At 42.4% G+C, this 15,235-nt stretch overlaps 1 long non-coding RNA gene across 1 annotated transcript; it reads right to left on the reverse strand.

Moving 5' to 3' along the window:
• Positions 1 to 4,133: 4,133 nt before the first annotated feature.
• LOC134473460 (uncharacterized) lies at positions 4,134 to 6,499 on the reverse strand. The gene is made up of 3 exons (XR_010043667.1): positions 6,375 to 6,499; positions 5,459 to 5,516; positions 4,134 to 4,385 (listed from the first exon to the last, which is right to left on the reverse strand). It is a non-coding gene; the product is annotated as an uncharacterized LOC134473460 (long non-coding RNA).
• Positions 6,500 to 15,235: the final 8,736 nt, after the last annotated feature.

Raw genomic sequence — 15,235 nt, forward strand, 5'->3', positions numbered from 1 at the left:
GTGACCAGCCCCTCTGAAGTTATCTGAGAAGTTATTTAGGTTGATTGTTTCTAGAGCGTCATTCATCTGCTTTGTCACCTCCGCTGCTATCACTTCAGCCTCCTCAGGCCTTCACAGTTTCCCACTTCATTGCCCCCGTGGTTTTCCCTTGGCAAACTGGAAGTCTGAGTTTGCATGTTGCTTCCATGTCTTCTCATTTTCTTTTTCTCTATCTCGCTTTCTTTCTTTCTTTTATTTATGAGGCTTGTAAATTAATTTCGGTAGGTATCTTTATTGCTAGTACTGAGAACATTCAGGAAATTGCTACTTCCCAGAGAATTCTCTGTGTATAGCAGCAGTCTTTTAGATTTTGAGTCTGTTGGTTTATTGGAGATGAGAGATTACTCTTCCAATGTGGAATTCCTTTACGTACCTTCAATAGTGCTGGTGTAGTAGTGAAGATTTAGTTTATACTTGTCTTGGAAACCTTTTAGTTCACTTTTTATGCTGAATTTTAAATTTAATTATTATAATAATCTAGGTGTGTGGTCATTTCCTTTCAGGGCATGAAATGCATCCCTCCATGCCCTGCTGGCCCTTTGTTTCTGCTGGGAAGTCTGCTGTTATTCTGACGGCATTGTCATTTTAGTTTACTTGATACTTCTGTCGTGCTTCCTTCAAAACTTTTTATTTTGTTAAGAACTTTTGCAGTTCATCGTATGACATGGGGAGATTCTCTTGTCATCATGTCTATCTGGGACCCTACACCCATCATGTTACCCTGATGTCCACGTTTTCCCCTAAATGCGGGAAATTACCTGCTGTCATCCATGTGATAGGTTTTCTGTGCCTTTAGTCTGCTCCTCACCACCTTTGTCTAAACTGATTATTTGTACTTTTGGTCTCCTAATTACGTCCCCTAGGTCTTGTATGTCTTGTTCATAATTTTTTCTGTAATACTTTCTGAATGTGGTAATTTCTCAGGCTTGTGTTCAAGCCCTAATATTTTTCTTCCCCTTGATCTACTGGTGAGGATTTCAACAGAGGAGTTTTTATTGTTGTTGTTTTATCTTTAAACTAGTGAACTTTTAATTCCCTAGATGCCTTTGTTTCTTTTCCAGACTCTCTCTCTCCCTATTAAGTTGCTCTTCCATAGTTCCCTCAGCTGTTTACCTACATGCTCTTTTGAGTCACTGATCACTTTTAAAATCAGTCTTTCATATCACCTGCCTGGGGTTTCAGTCATCTCAGCATCTTCGGGTTCATTCACTGAGGAGTCAGGGACCTTAGAGTAGTCACACTGCCTTGTTTCTGTATGTATTTCTTCTGTCTCTGTGTTGAGATTTGCGCATCCGTTGGGGTGGCTGTGTCCTCCTCTGTCACGCGAGGGCCTCCTTAGCAAGCGGAGCTGTGGGGCCCCACGAAGTCGCAGTGATCACAGATACTAAGTGGACAGGTCTGTGAGCGCTCCCGTGTCACACAACAGCTGCCCAGCTCCCAGGCCAAGGCACTGACTTTCACGCTCCCTTGGAAGCCCTGCAGCCCCTAATTAAGTCTCTGATCTGTACTGCCATACAGATCAGTGTCTCAGTTACTGCAATTCAGTTCCTCACTCAAGGTGCTGCATGCCATTTACTTTAATCTCAGAATCTGCCTGTTACCGTGTTGCGAATGGGAGCGTGTTTGTCACTGCAGGTGATGCCGTGCCTGCATGACTGTGTGCCCTTCTGCAGAGGGTGGGCATTTGGGCTTTTGTCAGCGTTGGCTCCAAGTGAACTGCTGTGAGTGTTAAGAGAGAGAGAGAGAGCAACTCCAGAGAAGCAAACCAGTGTGTAGTGTTTAAAAACACTAGCAATGACAATAGAAAGTAAAGGGGGCAGAATACAGAAGAAATGAAAAAGATGAAAATTAGTAAAAAGCCAATGGTTTCCAAAGGGGCTGGGGAAAAGGAAAGAAGAAAGAAGCAGCAAGATTTTAAAGGAGGAAAAGAAAATGTGTAAGAGGTGAAGAGTGAGACCTAAAAATCCAACTGACACAGTAAAAAACAGTTACTTTTAAAAGTGGGAAGACAGGAGTAATCCGAAACTCCCCCACCTGAGGTGCCCGGCTGGGGTGGCGGCTGTTTGGGTCCTCTCAGGTTGGATCCCTGGGGCGAAGGGGCGGGCAGCGAGCTGGGGCCTCCTATGAGTCCTCTGGGCTCCTCGTGGGCAGGGCTGGCAAGCGGTTTGCAGTCTGCTGCTGGCTGGATTCACATGCGAGGCTTCCTGTGGGCTCTTGGGCCTCACCACGGGTCGCCCTGGGCCCCTGCCCTGTCCACCCGCTGGTCCCCTCCCCACCTCGGGGCCATCTCCTGAGAGGTAGGGTGAAAGGATAGAGGTCGCATAACAGAAATAAAATCAGGTAGAAAAGAGACAAGGGAAATCAGAACCTTAAAATCAGACTTACCGAAAACTGCAGCTTCAGGACACAAAAAGGTGATGATGCCTTTTCCCAGCGAGGAAACCCCCAGGACCCCCAGGAGCCTTAGGACACCCAGAGGCTGCTATGCACCGGGCAGGGAAAACCGCTCCCCAGCTGGCTGCCTCGCCCCAGATGGCAGCCTGACAGCCGCAGGAGGGGTGCACACCTTGGGCCCCCCATCTGGAAGACACTACAGGACCACAAGGAACCCCCACCCCAGACTATAATGCACCCTCTCTAGGGGGCCCTGAGTGCCCTGCTTCTTTCTGCCAAAAAATCCTCTTCAGGTTCCAGCCAGGAAAGCTGCAGCCAGCCTGCCCTGTGGAGGAAGTGAGCAGATTCTGGGCGATCTCCTTGGACCCCACCTGGTGACATCCTTTGGTGAGTCAGCCAGGAGGTAAACTGAGTCACCAACTTCGGTAAGTACAGCAGAATGCTTTTTTTAAAAAAAACCGTGTTTGCCTTTTGATGTCGTGGTTTGTCTAATCCCTGCCTAAACACCTTAGACCAAAGGGGATCCTCCAAACTGCAGTGTGCAACCCTCTTTAATCTCTCACGCACTAACCTTTTTCACTCCTGTAACCTACGGTCATAAACTGGGTCCCCCTTCTCTTCCCTTCCCTTCCCTTCCTTCCTTCCCCTTCCCTTTCCTTTCCTCTCTTTTTTTTTTCTTTCCTTCCCTTGAGATCTATCCCTAAGTTGCTTGTCTGCAGACATAAATATCCTGAGGGTGACTTTGAGTAAAACCAGCCCCTGTGTATGACTTTGTTCTCCTACCTTTCTGTCTTCCCTCTGTGAAGATGCACACCCCTGTGTACTTTGGAAGGTCCAGAAATGCGGGAAGCAGATTCTACCTGTGAGAACAGGGTCACCAGAAAACAGCCAGCCGTGTCCCTTAGGGGCCCGTGACAGCTGCCCCTGGGCCCTGGGAAATGGACCCACAAGCTCATCTGTGGGATGGAGACATTGTTTAATCTGGATTTTAGTAGACTGGAAAGGATTCTGTCTTGTGCATTTTTTAAAAAAATCTTCTTCAAAAGTACACAAGGGAGGCCTTAAAAAGTGCGTGCCGCTCACAAGATTATGAATAACTTGTTATCTATGTCTAAAACATCACCTTTAAGATGTATTTTATAAAATTGGGACTGTTTTTTAAAAATAAAACCAAAGGAAAAGTTAGTTTTTCTCTGTACTTTCTAGCCATAAATGAGAGTGTAAAATGATGAGGTCTCAAACCAGTGTGGTACAGGGGAGCAGTGGATAGACATCTCATCTGCCACTCTGACTCTGCTCTCTCCCTCCCGACTCTTCCTGGCTTAACATTCTGTTGTTAGCATAACCAACGTATCACAAACGATCTGTGATGACACTGAACGATAGGAGAATTCTGATTTGTTTGTAGTTATAACCCTAAAACTCAAAAAACAAAACCTTACTACAACCCAACATGGCCAGTGCACCCAGCAGTGCACTCTGACTTGTGAAATTGTTTTTGTGCCATTGCTGTTTTGTGTGCCTGCCCGCTCAGCTCACCCATTCATTGTCACTGCCCAGCGGGCCTGCCCCTGCCCCACTGAGTTCATTTTATGTCTTTTCCTTCCATTTAAAACAATACTGGCTTATAGATGTGTGGGTTTATTTAAAAATAAAAAAAAAACACAGATATTGAAGGGTTACCAAACATGCTAGGTCATTAAAGGAAGAACTTTATTGCTTAGACAGCTGATGAGATCTTGGTTTTGTGTATCAAATTCTGAATTTTGGAAATGAATCTTCTCATTACCCAACTTAATTACGTGTAATGAGTTTTTAAGAGGGTATTTTTTGGGATGGAGCACAACAAGAAAAGCTAGAGGAGTGGCCCTCCGTGGGGCAAACTGGAGCCAGCTGGTTCAGGCGGCTGCTTTCCGCGGAAGGCGGTCCTGGTCTCAGCCCGTCAGAGCCTCCTGAGGGAAACACTTACATATGTTTATAACTTATAAAGATAGAATTCCATATTAGAACTTTAAATCTTAGTAACCTTGAGGAAGAAATAGGATACCTTTCTGTATGTTAATAATTTATAGTTAAAAATAAAAAATCCCAATATCTTATATTCTTATTATCAAGAACATTTAAATTTACATTTAGCATGGATGGCTCAAATACGTTCCTGTAAATGCTTTATTTATTTATTATTTTTTTATTTTAAAAAAATTAAAATAAAAGAGGACATAACAAAACAGGTCAGAACAGAACAATTTAAGCAACATAGTGTTTCACCACAAGACAACACAATATAACAGTAGCTACCATAGTGTCTCTTTCCTTGAAATATTTGGGTATACCTTCATACACTATAGCATCAAACATAATAAGACACTGTAAATATTTATAATATATGTATTTAAACTTTTCCTGTCTTGACAACTAATTTTGTGTTACTTATGGAAAGCAAGGTATTAGACAAACATATTTAATACTTTGTGATTTTTTTTTTAGCAAAGAAATCCCCAAAGCTGTTGTACAGGGACATTGCATTGTAAGGGTAAATATTATCTTGAGTATTTCTAACAAGGTAAGTAATGTTGTATGTTAGCAGTTTTAAAGATATCCTTACCTTTATTTTACTAACCAGCTTAAGTGAATTTGTCTTTTAAGCTATCTGAACAAAAGGCCCTGGCGCTAATTACACAAGGGCCTACTGAACTGTAAGCCCGCAGAAACCCAGCTTTTCTCAGGACTGGCTTCCATGGCTGAAAAGCCACTGTCTGCACCAGTTCATGCCAGTTTACTCAGCTGAGGGCGGCGACTCCCGTTTTCTCCCTGGTCTCACTGTGATGCATCCCAAAAGTATTCTTATTAAAAATTATTACATTACTTAAACTGAGTACAAGAAGTTTCAAAATTTAATACACTTATATAAAATGAAAGTCTCCAGCACCCTCCTGTGTGCCAGTGGGGGTTGAGCCAGCCAGGAGGGAACCAGGAAACTCCCTGTGACTCAGCTGGTGCCTGGGCAGGGAGAGAAGATCCTTACCTGCCAGTCCAGAAAGCAGCTGGCTGATTTGCAGGAACACAGGCTGAGCTGACAGCAACTGGAGTAAGGAAAGGACTTAATGCCTGTATTGTTTGATTGACTTTGCAGACCTAAAGCCCGCAATCTGAGCGTCTACTTAGAGGATAACAATATGCAATATAGTAACTACTGTGAATTTTCTACTGTCTTGTTTTTGCCAATATTGTTCTCATTGTTTTATTGTTTTGTTTTATTCCCTTTAAAATATAAAAAAATTCATCAGCCATCTACATAATAAGGTTCTTACATTTTCTATTAGATTTCTTAAGATTTTTTTTTAAAACTGAGCTTAGACGCAGTTAATTTAAGTGTTATTTTGTTATAAAGCCTTTGAAATAGTTTGTAGTTTTGGCTAAATAAATAATTATTATTTAGATAAATAACATTTCAGATTATTATAGTATGTTTTATGCTATATAAGTCTCTGGGAATGGATTTTATATCTATGTATCTATCTATGGATTAAATATACTGTGTGCCCCTGACCTTTGCCAAAGGAACAAGGTTTATATACTTAAAAGCAAGCAAGATTAATAAAAAAAGATAACAGTTAAGTGTTCTCTTTAATACAATATACATTTATTGCCGCTGAACCTTAAGTATATAAAGTGATCCAAAGTTTTCAGCATCTCTGCTACATATATCTGAGACTATTCAGTGCTGCCTTTTACATCCTTATCTACATATATTGGCTTTGCCCAAAGCAGCATTTTATTATGTGTAAATGTAACACTCTGGTATATTTGGCAAGAAGCCTTTTTGTGGTCACCAGTATTGTTTGCTGAACTTGTAGGGCATTGTATTAGTTACTTTTTACTCATTGCTGAGACAAAATACCTGAAGCCCAAAGCTGGGAAAGAAAAGGTTTATTTCTTACAGTTTTTGGAGGTTTCAGTCCATACGCAGTTGGCTCCAAGACAGGGTGGCATGGCTGGGCCGCAGTTTATGGCAGCTGTAAACACCAAGGAGGAAACAGGCAAAAGAGTGAGACACACCTTCTTCCTGCCATTACATTGTATACTGGCTCCAGTCCTAGGCTGGTATAGCATTCACATCCCCAATCCAAGAGCTAGACAATGAACCAATCACAAATGCACAATGCAAATGCATGAGGCCTGGGGGCCACTGACATAAACCATGACAGGCATATAAAGCTATTCTCTGACTTCTGTCTGTGTTGTTATCTATCTAGATAGACTCATTAAAGGATTCTAAATTTTGTCTTAAAATAAAACATTATATATATGTATATGTATATATACATCTCCTATGTGTACCTTCGATGCTAACTATTGCAGACTTCTTTGTGTGTTAGACACATTTATGTGCCGCCAGTGTATGAATCTTGCAAAATATCACTTTCAGGTAAACATCTTCTCCTACTGCTGTTCTCCACAGTAAAGTTATTTGTGACGACAGGCTTTTCCACGTTCATGCTTATATATTTGTAATTATCCCACAACCATCGTGTTTACACATAGCTGATGAAGAGTCTCGCGGGCTTGGTGTGATAATCTCAGTCCTAATTACCAACTCTGTGCTCGGTGTGATAAGCAGTAACTGCCTTACTTGGTCAGTCACCGAAACTCTGTTGTTCTAGGCCTTTTTCACCCGCAGTTTTTTTGGTAGAACGTCTCCAGTAGAACCATGGGAAGTAGAACCATGGGAAGCTCTCTGCTGAGTCCCCGCTACGGGGTGCTTTCTCAACAAAGCTCCACTTAGTGTCTGTGAGTCTTGGTTCTATACTGTGTATAACTAAATGTGCTTTTGCTCTTATTAGTTTTTGTTTTACATTTTTCTTGTAAAACTGTAACTGTTGTCTATGAACATGCCATAGAAGGTGACTTCTAACAGACACCCAAGCGGCAGGCCATCGGCCAGCACCTACGAGACAGATGGACACGATACTATTCCTAATAAAAACCCCTGTAAGGCCTGGCACCGTAACACACACCTGTGATCCCAGGCAGTAAGTTCGCTGCAAGTTTGAAGTCAGCCTGGGCACATAATGAGACCCTGTCTCAAAAATAAATAACTAAAATAGAAAAGCCTATTAAATAAAAGGGGTAACTGTCTTACCTCATTCCCTATATATCCTCCACACCAAAAGAAAATGACAGTATTAAATTAAGACTCGCTACTGCCCCTTCAAGGCTGATAGAACTGAACATTGGGTGTTCAAGACTCACAGCTCCAAAATAGAAAAGCCAAAAGGGCTCGGAGGACGCACAGTATTTTGGCCCTTTGCCTCTGGTGTGCCAGGACTCTGGGACCAATGTGCCTCTCCGAAAGACCCTGAAATGCTGGTGGAGAAGATCGCTGATCACAGAGAGCAGGTGCCAAAGAATATTTATTCTGCAGTGAGGAAGGGCCCTGGGGAAAGCATCCTCATGCTTTTAGAAGAATCCATATGGCTGGGGGAGATGGTGACCTGTCCTGGCAGATGACATACCTGGTAAAGCAAGGTAAAAACTAAATGAGTGGAAGTCTCCTCATGCAACCCCAAAAGAAATCCTTGAGGAACCTCACCTACCCTTAACAGGGAAACACAGTTTTACTGCTGATTAAAGATCTTCTTTTGACTTAGTCTTAAACACCAGCAACAACCACCAAATGTTCAATAATTAATAGTAATCTAAAAACAAAACTAGACTTGATATAAACAGGGGCTCCAGACACATCCGCTGTCTCTCTGGGTCTCCGGCTGCAGCGGGCTCTAGGTTCCCATTAGCTGTTCTAAAAAAAATGCCCTTCGGCCTATCTTACTGTGCGCGGTGCTATTATTCACCATGCTTTCACACAGTCCTCTGATAAAGACTGGGCTTCTTGAATAGGCCTGCCTATAAGATAAAAATGATAATACTTTAAGCTTCTAAGAATTGTTACTTTTGCGGTATAAACTAACTTCCTGTTATGCACTCTGGATTTTATGCATTTATATTATCAGGACTCGACCACTCCCGAAAGTCACCAGGTCTGCAAAATAGAGGCCGCCTGCAAGTCCTGAGCCCTGTGATAAGAATTTAGTGGTCCGGTCATTATTTAGTTTATTCCTTGCTCATTATCCTTATATTTAAAGTGGAAAGACATCAGACCTATTATTGATAAAACAGACTCCTGTCTGCGTGCTTTAAAATATCTCAGAACAAAGAGAAGCTAATACTAAAGATGGAAGGCAGACCTGGCTGCTGCTGAGTTTATCTGCCTCCTACCCTTCAGGGAACTGCTGCTCCCCATCATTCTGTTTTTAACTTCTGGCCCTTGCCTGTTTCACATGCCTATAAAATTTGCGTCTTCTGGACTTGTCAGCACCCAGTCAAGCTGAGGCTTACCTGTGCGGTCCTCACATGAAATTTTATATATACATTCCCGGCAAGTCTACATTACAGCACTGACATTACAAGACCCATATCCCCGAATCAGTACAACGGCACATGCCGCCTTAGGATTCGGTAATTTGCTAATGTCCTGGTTCTCAAGAGCGAAGCGATTACCTAAGAAGGAGGTTCTTTCAGCCTTATGGAAACCTTATCTTGAACCGTATCTTGCATCTCCTTTACAGCATTTAGGACCAGTTCTTCAGCGCCCTGCTAGGCAGCAGCGCCAGCACCCCATGTGCCTGAGGCAGCCATAGGAAGACAGATCCTGGGACCCCCATGTCCTTCATAATAAGGGGTCAAAGTCTGGGGGCAGGGACCAGAGGAATGAGACAGGATAGAAAAAATAAGGATAGGTAAAGACCAGGGAAATTGTGATTTTAAACTTTTAAGAAAAACTAGTTTTAGGACACAGAGTTACCAAAGGTTGCAATGTTTTTTCCCCCTTCCAGTGGCATTTTACCTGAGTCTCTTGAAAGAAAATGTAGTTTCACTGTGGGCACTTAGCAGATTCATTTACCTATTGATGTATTAGTAACCATGCACATTACAGTTCTTTCCAGCCTGTAAAACACTTTCACAGCCACTGTCTCAGTGATAACTTTTACTAGTTGTAACGTTATTATAACACTTGCCTTCCAGATGTGTAGTTAAGGCTTGTGGAGATAGTGTAACAGCACCAAGGACCCTTTAGGAGCTGCTTGGTCATGCTCGGCTCAATCTGAACAACTGCTCGTTTCCTGCTGTTGCGTAGTACGTTTAATGTGTACTGTGCAGTTTTCTGTACCTAAGGATAAGGTTCCTAAACTGGATTTTTCTCTCTATTCTCACTATACTTGACCTTAGAGCTTTCGCTAGGAACTTTCTGCTCCTCACTGCCGACTCTATTTCATCTTTCCAGACTTATTCACATGTCACCTTTTTAGGACAGTGCTTTCCTTCTTTATTTTTTTTTTAAAGTTTCATTGTTTTTAGTTGGTGTTTGCAGTGCCCAATGGGTACATTCCTTGTGGAGGCTTAGCGTGTGTACATCACACATTTTAGTTTGTATGTCTTTAATTCTTATCTTCCCATTTGCAAAACTTACACCTCCCTATTTCCTATTGCTTCCCTTTTATCTTGTCCTTTATTTATGCATTCGTCGGGTTTCTCACTTTAGAGAAACCCTGCGGTGTTAGGCTTGTGTGTCTGGTATGCTTCATGTAACATGAGATCTTGAGGCACCCTTTTTCCTGCAGGTGACCGAATCTTGACAGCAGCATAGCTCTCCTCAGGGCGTGAATACATTTTGTTCATTCATTCCTCTGCCGATGGACACATAGGCCACTTAATTTAGCTATTGTGAATTGTGCCACTAAAGACACTGTTAGGGACATGTAAACTGGTCCAACTGCTATGGAAATCAATGTGGAGATACCTGAAAAAACTGAGAATAGAAATCCCATCGGCCTGCTTTTCCCCTTCTCAGCATCTTCTGGAAAGAATTGAAGACGTCCTATTACAGGGATGCACACACACTCATGTTTAGAGCAGGACAATTCTTCCCAAGTCCCTCCCCACTACACTTGGTCCTCTTGTCAAATCTTTTCAAGCCACCATGAGTTTCCCTTATAGCAGTATTTCAGAAAGGATTGTTGATGAATTGGGTGTGGTGTGTACTCTGGTAGTCTCAGCACTTGGGAGGCCGAGGCAGGAGGATCATTGCAAGTTTGAGACCAGCCTGGGCTACAAAGTGAGCCCAAGGCCAGCCTGAACCACATAGTGAGATCCTATCTCAAAAAGACAAAAAAATAAAAGGATTGCTGAGGGGCAATATTTAGATTACTTTTCAGTGCTCAGACTTGAATTCAGGCCCTCACACCTGACAGGAAGTGTTTTATCATTGGGCTACAGCCTCAGCCTTAGAGATGTATTTTTCGGTCCCAATTCTTCATTGGCTTTCTCCCTCAGGTTGCTAGGACTACGCTGTTTAAGGAAACATGAACTCACAGTGTATCAACGACAGTCATTGTATTCTATAAAACCATAGAACTTAGGAGAACTGTCTGGATTCAGAACACATTGAAGCAGAAAAAATTACATGCTGTCCTCGGATATGGTAGGGGTGGAAGACTCAGGACCGGGAGTCCTGTGCTTGCAGAGGACAGTGGAGACCCAGGCCCTGCTTCTCAAAGCATCATCTAGGCAGGGGGCTGCCTGAGGGGGGACTACAGTCCGCTTTGATAAAACACTGCAGACCATGAGTGTGTGCAGAGAGCAACAGAACCTGCTCGAATCCAGGAAGTCAAGCACCAGAGAAGCAGCAGCTCTCAGGCCGAGAAGGCCCTGCCTGGAGAATTGAGTCAGATGTGCTGTGTGGTCCAAGGAGGCGGAGGGAGGTCAGAAGCAAGCTGGAGGGGCCTCAGCCTGCTGTGCATGTGGCTTGTTCCTGCCAGGGCGGTGGAACTTGAATGAAAAATTACGCTGAGCTGTAGAAGATGCAGCCACCTTTCTTGGGTAGCTGGGTCTCCAATACGAGATTTACGGCTGCTATGCTACCTGTTTATTTGTGTGTTCACTTGCTGAGTGCCTGCCTTCTACCTGTACTGTAAGCTCCTTGAGGGTAGAGACCAAGTGTTTTGCTAAGAGCATTGTGTCTCTGCTGTCTGGAACAATACCTCCCCAAGACAGAAGTGTAGCAGGCACTTGTGGAGCGACTGAATTCTCAAATTAGAGGGGAAAATCTGGTTTTCGGTTTGTCCCAGTATTTAATATCTTTTCTTACAGTTGTGTAGCTGGTTACAAAGTCAATATTCAAAAATCAATAGCATTCCTGTAGACAAGTTCACTGAGAGCACAATTAGGGAAATCATACCTTTACAATAGCATCCAACTAAAGGAAATATGCAGGAATCAATCTAACAAAGGAAGTAAAAGATTTAGATATTGAAAATTACACTACTCTGAAAACAGAGATTGAAGAGGATATCAGAAAATGGAAAGATATCCCTTGCTCATGAGTAGGAAGGACCAACATAGTGAAAATGGCTATACTTTCAAAGTTGTTATACAGATTTAGTATAATTTATGATCAAAATACCATTAGCATACCTCACAGAAGTAGAGAAAACATTCCTAAAATTAATTTGGAAACAGAAGAGACCTAGAATAGCAAAAGCAATTCTAGGCAACAAAGGCAAGGCAAGAGGCATCACAATCCCTGACTTGAAATGATATTACAAAGCTGCTATAATAAAATCAGCATGGTACTGGCAAACAGACCTGAGTATCAGCGGAACAGATTAGAAGATGTAGACACAACTATAAACACACTCAGCCACTGTATGTTTGACAAAGGGACCAAACATGTTCACTGGAAGGAAGATAGCCTGTTTAATTAGTGGTGCTGTAAAGACTGGTTTTTCACATGTTGAAGACTGAAACTAGACCCATGTCTACCACCAAACACTAAACTAAAGTCAAAATGGATCAAAGACCTAAATATTAAAATAGAAACACTAAGTGTACTGGAAAATATAGTAGGTAGAAATCTTAAAGACCTAGGTGTAGGCAGAGAATTCATGAAGAAAACCTAGACTTCACAGGAAGTACTTCAAGGAATCAACAACTGGGATCTCATCTTATCAAAAAGCTTTTTCACATCAAAATAAATCATCAGAGTGGTAAAGAATTTTAGTCTAGAACATGTAAAGAATTGAAAACAATCAGACCCCCTAAATCAAAGACCCAGTAAATAAAGGGGCAACTGAGATGAATGTACACTTCTCAGAGGAAGAAATGCAAGTGGCAAATAAATATATGAAAAAATGCTAAACATCGCTTGTATTCTAACAAATGCAAATTAAAACAACATTAAGATTCCATCTCCAGAAAGAATGGCTATCATGAAGGAATCAAGCAACAACACATGCTGGAGGAGCTGCAGAGAAAAAGGACCCTTCTTCACAGTTGGTGGGAGTGCAGACTGGTGCAACTGCTGTGGAAATCAGTGTGGAGATTTCTCAACAAACTAGGGTTAAAGGTCTCATTCAACTCAGCTATTCACCTTCTGGTTAACTTCCCATAAGAATTAAAACATCATACTACAGGGATATACATGCTCCTATGTTTATAGTAGCACAATTTGTAATAGCTAAATCTTGGAAACAACCCAAATGCCTATCAACTGAGGAATGGATCAAAAGATGTGATATTTTTATAGAAGTATTATTCAGCCATAAAGAACAATAACCTCGAGACTTTCTATGTAAATGGATGTAACTTTCATACTCATAAGTGAGATAAATCAGATTCGCATGTATAAATATTGTATTGTTTTCCTGGTGTAAGAAACTGAAAGAGTAAATAAATTCTAAAATGTGCTGGAAAGATTGGCTTTTCACATGCTGAAGACTGAAACTAGACCCACGTCTACCACCACAGCACATTCTAAAATTGATGTTGTGAAACGGGAAGAAACTGTTCAAGAGGAAAAAGGAACTAGGTTAGGGAAAAGGGGAATGGAAGGGGTGGAAAAGGGAAAAGTGAGAATCAGTCATACTGTTAGTGTTCTTTAAAAAGGAAAATTTGTGCTAATATCGATTAGAGAACTTTTTATGCCCATATCTTCTCTCTGAATAACTACTTTAAACATAACAGCATGCAATGTATGAACTATGGTTATTTTTCTATTATTTTGTTATGAAATTTTCCCCATAAAATAAAAAAAAAAAATCTTTTTAAAAAATTGAGGCACTGGGAATTGAACCCAGGGAACTCTGAGCTACCTCTCCTTCCCTCCTCTCCCTTCTGTCCTCCCTTCTCTTTTTCCTTCCTCCTTTTCTTCCTCCCTCGTCCTCCTCCTCTTCTTTTTCTCTCCCCCACCCCCATCTCGCATCTCATTTAGTTCCCCAACCTGGCCTTGAACTCGGGACCCTCTTCCCTGAGCCTCTTGTACTTCCAAGTTGGCATCACCATGCCAGGTTTCTAACATGGAAAGAATAAACCATTTTAAGCTGTGGAAAATACAGAGGACATAAAATCGTCCTGAGAAACTGAACGACATACTCAGAGCTGTCTTTGTTCTATAGCAATGAAGAGTCCCCCCTCCATGAAGAGGAAACTAAAAGTGGACCTGTGACCACTCTCCTTCGGTGCATATTGCTGCTCTTTGTGAGACTCATGCCCCTGTGGGCCACTGGGGGAGCCGTGCATCTCCAGTAGTGCACAAGAGGGCTCCAGCATGGCAGCTCCGATTCTAAGTGTCCTCGGCCCGGCCCCCAGCCCCCAGCCAGGTCTTCGGAGGCCTCCCTGCTATTGGCACTTGGCTATGATACGCAAGCTACACATATTTAGTCCCGGGTCTTGTTTGTTCAGGATTTCGTGCCATGTTCAAATCTTCCCCCAAGCCCATAGAACATTTACGAGGCTATTAGCTGTCACTGCTTGGGCTGATGATCTCACTTGGCAATAAAATAAAAAGCTGACCGTTTATACGAAACCAGCTCCTGGGTTAAGTAGAAAACGAGACCTGGCCACTAAGCAGGATTGGATAAAACGTTGTTCTGAGTCCTATAAAAACGAGCATTGCTTTTAAAATACTGACAGGATGTTGGTGTGGCTTTCGGGACAACTTGTGAACAATCGCTCACATCATAGTTGACTCTGAGTGAGTCGCCTACTGCACGCTGTGCACTGTCTGCAGGAAGAGCCTAGGCCGGGGACGCCAGAGGGCCTTAGGGGAGCTCACTGGTAATAACATCACTCCCCGCGGTTTCAAATTACCACGCATACTTTGATGACAACAAAATGGCAACAGTGAAAACATGAAAAGAAAGTAGCTGTCCTGTCCATATTTTACCCCCATGTAAAGCCTGGAGTGTAGATTTTTGTTTTCTGTGTTGTATTTTAAAACATCACACACACACACATCTGTGCATACAGACATGCACACACACCTGTGCAGACACTCACACATACACCCATGCATACAAACACACATCTGTGCATACAGACAAACACACACACATCCGTGCATACAGACATGCACACACACATCCATGCATACAGACATGCACACATACACCTGTGCATACAGACACGCACACACACCTGTGCATACAGACACACACACACATCTGTGCATACAGACACACACACACATCCGTGCATACAGACACGCACACTGTGCATACAGACACACACACACATCTGTGCATGCAGACACGCACACACACCACATACTCTTTCTCCATCCATTCGCCAGTGGTCACGGAGGTCGAGTCCATATTTAGTTACTGTGAGTCACATTGCTGAAACATAGGTATGCAGAAATGTCTTTAATGTCTGATTTCATCTCTTTTCAATATATAGGCAAGCGTGG

The sequence above is a fragment of the Cavia porcellus genome, unplaced genomic scaffold, assembly GCF_034190915.1.
Source record: "Cavia porcellus strain 051 isolate PalLab524CR breed Dunkin Hartley unplaced genomic scaffold, mCavPor4.1 scaffold_1, whole genome shotgun sequence".
Taxonomy (NCBI): domain Eukaryota; kingdom Metazoa; phylum Chordata; class Mammalia; order Rodentia; family Caviidae; genus Cavia; species Cavia porcellus.